Raw genomic sequence first — 7,713 nt, forward strand, 5'->3', positions numbered from 1 at the left:
ATAGGCTATTGTGGAGCTAGAGCTTAAAGAGGCTCTGCTATTAGGTGTATTTCATAATATGAAAAGACAGGCTGATTTTAGCCCCATTGCCTGGTGGGATCAATCCTGTCAGTGCCATTTATTTGCAATCCCTTGTGATTTCTGTGTCCCACAACCCTTTTGCATGAAAATGAACCATAAAGGCAGTCAAAACACCTGCTTTCCCGACAAGACCGATTAATGCTTTGATTTATCCCTTTAAGTATAAGCTAGCCTGCTGCTACAAGGGCCTTGAGGTGGCATATAATTCATGAGACTTTGAAAGTCTTCTTTTCTGTTTCCCAGGGTTTCTTTTGGGTGTCTTTTGCATATGCTGGAGACCTCTATTAACTCTCGGAACACTCAGTAAAGCTGGAAGCCAGAGTTTTGAATCAATATTGATTCAGGTATCTTCAGTTATTAAGTGACTGTAAATTATTGGCGTCATTTGAAAGGACTACAGAATATATAGATAGGCATTTCTCAGGACCTCATTTAACTCCAAGAATCCAGAAAAAGAAAATAGGTATCCTGTAGTTTACTTCAAATTTATTCTCTTTGTAGTCTTCTAAAGTTGACACTTGTCTTATTTTTTGTGTGTTATAAACAGGCAAGCTTGAGAGTGGTGTTCATATCATTGAAGCAGAACACAGTACTCTTTCTATTTCCGGACACAGGGGATTGACAATCTCCTTTAGTCTCTTTATCTCTTAGGAAAGGAAATGGATCTACAATGCCATTAAACTTGGGTAGAATACTCATATTATATTACAGGATATAATTGCAGATTATAATATATGTAATTGTAAGATTAGTTAATCTTGAAAATTAAACCAATATGCCTGAGTTCAGAAGACATTACTTGGTAAGATGCCGCTTTCCATTGTTACACTTAAAAGAACAAATTTATTTTGTCTTTCCTAATTGAACTCTTTAAATACATTCCTTTTAATGAGACATGGAAAAATATTTTCTCCCATTTAATTCCAAAGGCTTTCAAGCCTTTTTTAGAAATTTGGTACTTGAGACTGTATCATTTCAGCTTAAATAAGTTTGAAGGAGTATTTCATGAATGCTCTATAAATTAGTGTTTTACTTGCTCTAAAGGATGAGCCTTCTGTATAATGATGGTGCAAAATGATACAGTCATTAGAAAGACAGTTGCAGTAGAAGGCTGTGAAAGGAAAAGGAAAGAGAATTCACTAAAAGGCAAGATAGCTTTAGAACGAGATGAATATTTGAAATCTTTACTAAAAAAATGAATATCTTGAATGACATACTTCTGAATACTGGTAATGCAAAGTGGTCAGCTTCAATATAAAACTATTCGTTGATATTCTGCTGTGTTCCAGGAACATACAATAAAAAAAGAAAAAAACATTAAATTATTATAAAACTGAAGAGCAGGCCATTATTGCAAAACTGGGCAAGCTCCAAAGCTAATTGTCTTTCCATCATATCCCACAGCAGTGAATAGTTTAGGCATAGACATGGGGTTTCTACATGTCTATTACGTGCCTTTGGAGAAGGCAAGTAATTAAAGTTCAGAGATCGTTTTTATTTTTCAGCTTTTAGAAAGTTCTAGTGCTTATAGCTTCAAAACCTTCTGCAGCTGGTCCTATTCCTGCAAATGTGTGTTTCTGCTGAGAATTTGGCTCTCCTCCAAGGACATGCATAGATAAAACCAAAGGTCTGCATAAAGTCTTAGCTTTAAGTCAGTTCAAAGGCCTGAGGGGACATCCAATTTGTGCTGTATTTATGTTTAGTTAAAATGACCTGGTTTAAAGTACCCTGCAGCTTCCTAGCAGGATGAACTTTGCAAGGATTAACAAGTCAAAAAAATAAAAACAGAAAAGCTTTTCTTCCTTTTTCGGCTTTGTTTAATGAATTATCAGCAGACAAATAACAGAGGTCTGCTATAAAATCATTTGTGGGGTTTCTTTTTATCTAAGTGAAGGAGAAACACTTGTAACTAAAAGTGAAGATTTGCTGAATTTATGAGTCTCTTTACATCTGAAAGCCTAAAGAAATTTTTTGATAGGAAAGAAACTGGAGTTACTCGAAGTCTGGTGGCGCTCATGTAATCAAAGTATTAGTATTAGCATATCAGTTGAGATGAAAAAACTAAATCAAGTTTCTATGAGAATAGGAGGTTGAATGCATATTTATTATGAGCTTGAACTCAAATACCAGACTGTCGGGATGTGATTCCAGTTATTACCCTACTATTTGTAAGACCTTAACCCAGTTATTAAACCATTCTAATCTTGAATGTTATATTCTGCACACAAGGATTCTAATAGGACCATTTTACTTAGATAACTTTCATAGATGCAAAATTCCTCTTGCATACAAAACACTCAGCAAAGGTTACCTATTACTGTTACAAATAAGAACTAATGCTTAGAGGACAGTAGAAGAGATGTTAACCCCATTCTTAAGGATGAAGGAGCTAAGACTCCAACTTTGGGAAAAACAATAGAGAAATTTAAAAAGATTTAGCTTACTCTAAACCTCTGCTCTTTCTAAGATCCCTTAATACCTCAGTTAAGACATAAATGAGGGTAGGCTTACTGCTTTTTCACGAACACGTTTCTATGGTCACGAATATGCTTCACAATACCATTTGTCACCAACAGGCTGGTGAGCAAAACTTAATCATTCACTTATTTAAAATTAAATTAAATTAGGTATTCAGTATTATTGCTATAGTTTGAATGTGTCCCCCAAAGCACACGTTTTGGAAGATTGATTCCCAATATGGCAGTGTTGGGAGGTGGGACTTAAATAGAAGTGTTTGAGTCATGGCGACACTCTCTTATGAGTGGATTAATGTAGTTATTGCAGGAGTGGATTCATTACCACAGGAGTTGGTTCCTTATCAAAGGGTGAGTTTAGCCCACTGTTGCTCTCTCTCGCCCTCTTTTTGCCCTCTCAATACAGACTGATGAACAAGAAGCCCCTTCCCAATGCCGGTCCCTCAGTCTTGGACGTCCAGCCTCCAGAATTGTGAGCCAATCATTTTCTTCCATTTTAAGGTACCCAGACTCAGATATTCTTTTATAGCAGCACAAAAATGGTCCAAGACAACTATGCTATTTTATACAGGAGAGCTATTATCATTGAATGCCTTTTAATGCATTTAAACGCAAAAGATTTGGGTTTTGTTAACAGATATTTCTTTGCATCCTTTGGTGCATTCTTTGCACCTACTAGCCTTGAAAGTATTTTTTCAGCATAGTTCATAAATCGACAATATCAATTTATCTTGGATATTCAATAGAGATTAAATTTAATGTGCACAAATCTTTTTAAAAATCTATTAATATTTTACCTTTTTCCATAAAATATATTTCTATTAAAAAGGCAATACATTTGTATTAAAGTACATTTGGAAAATAGAGATTAAATGAGAACAAAAATGCACTAATTCCGTAAAATAAAATAAATTAATATTTTGGTGTATTTCCAAAATACACCAATTGTTTCTTTATGTGATCATGTTCCATTAGGTATTTTATTTATACAAGGAGGGTGTTGCTGACATTATTCCAAACAATGTTATTCACACATATCTTTTCCCTTGTGTTTGATAAATGTTTACACCTCAAGGAAGCAGCATGGTGCTCGTAAAGATTTAACTGAAAGGAACTACATAAGTAGTAATTTGGTTCACCCCTTTGACTATTTAGGAGGCTTACTGGAGTATTTTTCATATTGAATGACAGCACTTCTTTTCATTCCATAATCATTTAGATTCCTTCTATTAGAAGAGTAGTCTTTGCTATGGAGGACACAAAAACAGTTTTAATGGTTTATGCCTTCAAATCATTTTTTTGGGGAGGAAAGAAAGATCTATTGCTCTATTATGTGCATTAGATATGGAAATAATTTTTCTAATTATTATTGGTTGAACTAAATGAGGCAATGAGCTCACAAGGCTAGATACACAGTTGAACCTTTATTCTAGTAGTAAATCCTAGTAGAACAATCTTTCATTAGTGAACAATATCATTCACAAATTGATGTACATTAAATCAATTATTGGGTTCAAGGGGACCCAGTTTGTTAATTACAAGATGGGTTAGAATTCTGGCTTTGTCTCTCTGTGACAATGGGCAGTTTATGCCTGAGTTTATTTTATAAGGTAGAGAGATATTGTGGAAACATGAAAGCTACTAATGCAAAGAAATAAAATTATGTTACGTTTCAGTAATTTTCTAAAATAGTATAAGCTATAAACATGGACTCTGTGTATTTATTTGTTTTGTATTTGGGGAATATTCTTTAGGTAAAGATGGTTTGGAAGGGGATTGGCTATATCACATAGCACTTTCATACTGATTGGATTCAATTGTTCACACATGTGAGTCACTTTGAAGTATCATCCTAAATATTACCCATGCCTACAAGTTGTAGAAATGTAATAATTTATTTTTTGACCACATACTTTAAGTAATGTGGCTACTTAGGAGTGATTACCTTTTTGGTGACAAACATCAATGAAGAGAGTAACAAAGAAAATAAAAATAAAATTATCTCCATTTTCTAGGACAGAAGTCAATAAACTTTTTATGTAAAGGAGCAGATAATATATGTTATCTGCTTTGCAGGCCATATAATCTCTGTTGGAACTATTCAACTCCACCACTGTGCAAAAACATTAAAAGATGATGCACTAATGAATGGGTGTGACTGTGATTCAATAAACTATATTTACAAAATTATTCAGCGGGGAAGATGGATTTGGCTGTAGCTTCCTGACCCCACTCTTAAGAATATAATTATTTTTTTTCTGATGATAAATAAACTTAACATGTACAAAATCCAAGTAAGGTATTCATTTGTACCCTCAAAAACTCCAGCCTTATTTGTCATACTGACTTAGAGACAAAAAATATTGTCCAACCCTCGAATCACTAATATTTCTCAAAAGCTTTTGTATAGAATATATGAACACTTTCTAATACATCTTTTGAAGAGCTTTCCAATTACTCTGGTTAAAGTTAATACTATATTTCACCTGCAAAACATGTGAAACTAACCTCCAATTGGCTTATTCATAACTAAACTGTCCTCTTTACCATCTACTCTGCAGTGTAGTCACAGTGTTCTTTTCAAAACTCTATCAGTTGGCTGGCACAGTGGATCACGCCTGTAATCCCAGTAGTTTGGGAGGTGGATCATTTGAGGTCAGGAGTTCAAGACCAGCTTGACCCCATTCAAGACAAGGTGAAACTCAGTCTCTACTAAAATACAAATAATTAGCCAGGTGTGGCAGTGTGCGCCTAAAATCTCAGCCACTCTGGAGGCTGATGCAGGAGAATCGCTTGAAGCCCGGAGACGGAGGTTACAGGGAGCTGAGATTGCAGCACTGCACTCCAACCTGGGCCACAGAGTGAGACTCTGTCTCAAAAAACAAAAACAAAAACAAAAAATCCCCATCAATCAGGTGCTCATAATATTTCAATGCCCTGCAATGACTCTTGGCATGAAAACAATACTCTTAATCTAGCCTGAGAAGCTCTCCATGGTCTGTGTTTAACAACCTCTACAGCTTGATTTTGGTCCTCATTTTCTCCTTTACTCTATATAGAGTAAAATTATCTAGATTTCCTGTGCCCACACCACTGCTTTGCAGACCCTACTCCATCTGCTGGATATGCTTTCCACTCCCCTCTCAGTAGAGTCCATTCTTTCCTATAGTCAGTCACCTTAGTGTGGTTGAGTTAGCATTTCCTGACCCCTTTGGTAATGTTATCACTCCACATGTACCTTTCCCCTACAGTGTTTGCAAAAGGACAATGTGGACTTTATTTCAGAGATAACTTAATTTGGTTCTTTCTTTACAACCTTACTGAAAGTACCATGAACATATAAGGGATGTTTGTTTTTGTTCACTGTTGCATTCCCAGAGCCTAGTAGAGGATCTGACAAATTGAACGTGTTCAGGCAATAGTTGTTGAAAAAAATGAATAAATGAAATAACAGATCTTACCTCCTAAAATAAATTCTTAATTACGAAATTCATAATTAAAGGATGTGGGGAAAAGAAGGAGGAGAAAGAGAAAATTGAGACGTTTATCTTAAATATTATTTTAACTACTGATACAGGTATTGCTCTCCTTTCATTATCTTTTTCTAAATAATAAAGTAGAATACTTTGTTCTTTGTTGCTTTCCTATTTGTACACATATGAATTTTTAATATTCTACTCACAATTTTACTATTTATTAATAATGGATAATTCAGTTGATGTTTGGATGTTCTATTTCTAATCATACAGGTTCTATACCTGTAATATATGGCACAAATATTAGCTTATTTTTATATGAATAGATTTTAGCATGCCCTTGCTTATAGTTTTCAGTGCTTTATAAATTAATCTTTGGAAGAGCTCTGCTCAGTCCTCAGCAACCATAAACTAGAAACTAATCAGTAACTAATCAGTAAGGATGTGTTAGTTTGAGTTTAATGTCTGCCACATAGCACGTGCCAGCAACTATTTTGGAACAACAACAATAGCACCAATTTTGGCAAGACTTGAAAAGCCAATGAGGAGAAATATCATAAGATCAAAAAGGAACAAAGAAAGAAAAACACTTTTAACATTTTTTTTTTTTTTTTTTTTTTGAGATGGAGTCTCACTCTGTCGCCCAGGCTGGAGTGCAGTGGCTGGATCTCAGCTCACTGCAAGCTCTGCCTCCCGGGTTTACGCCATTCTCCTGCCTCAGTCTCCCTAGTAGCTGGGACTACAGGCGCCCGCCACCTCGCCCGGCTAGTTTTTTGTATTTTTTAGTAGAGACGGGGTTTCACTGGGTTAGCCAGGATGGTCTCGATCTCCTGACCTCGTGATCCGCCCGTCTGGGCCTCCCAAAGTGCTGGGATTATAGGCTTGAGCCACCGCGTCCGGCCCAGAACAACACTTTTATAGATATCATTTGGTTCATGAAGAATGAAACAGTTTAGTTCCTCAAGGCACTAAAATGTCTAACTGATTAGGTTAATTCCCTTGGTTTTTCTTGTTTCCCTTCTATGTTAACAGTTTATTCTTTATCACATGACATGATATAGATTCTATAAGCTCAAGATAGTTCAAAGTAGGAACCCATGGTTCTGCATATCTTTATTTGCTCACAAATTCTAATACGTATTCCTTGTCCACAGCAAGACTACTAGCTATGAGAATATATTCAAAATGGAAGAAATAGAATGCAGATATTAACATGTTTTTGAAAGAATGGTTGAATTCAGTTATGATTTGGAGGATAATTTCCTTTGGAGCATTAAAACAGGAGAACACTCTGATTTCGTGAAGAAATTCTACCAACAAGGAAATTAATATTCAAACTCATAAAGAATGTCTAATTTAATTAAATATTGACTCATAAAGTAAAAGAATGAGTTATAGTCACTATTGATGAGAGATTAGGGATTTCTTTCCAGAAAGTAAGACATTCAGAAACCAAACAATAGAACAAAGTGAAAGTGACGTAAAACCTTTTATGGATTGAATTTCTCAGAAAAGAAAAAACATAAATATCAGTTTGATTTCAACTTTATCCTTTTCATCATAGTGGTGCCAGAAAGGGGTCCTGATCCAGACCCCAAGAGCGGGTTCTTGAATCTCACACAAGAAAAAATTCAGGACAAGTCCTCAGGGCAAAGCAAAAGCAAGTTTATTAAGGAAGTAAA

This window comes from Piliocolobus tephrosceles, chromosome 3 (genome assembly GCF_002776525.5).
Source record: "Piliocolobus tephrosceles isolate RC106 chromosome 3, ASM277652v3, whole genome shotgun sequence".
Lineage (NCBI taxonomy): Eukaryota > Metazoa > Chordata > Mammalia > Primates > Cercopithecidae > Piliocolobus > Piliocolobus tephrosceles.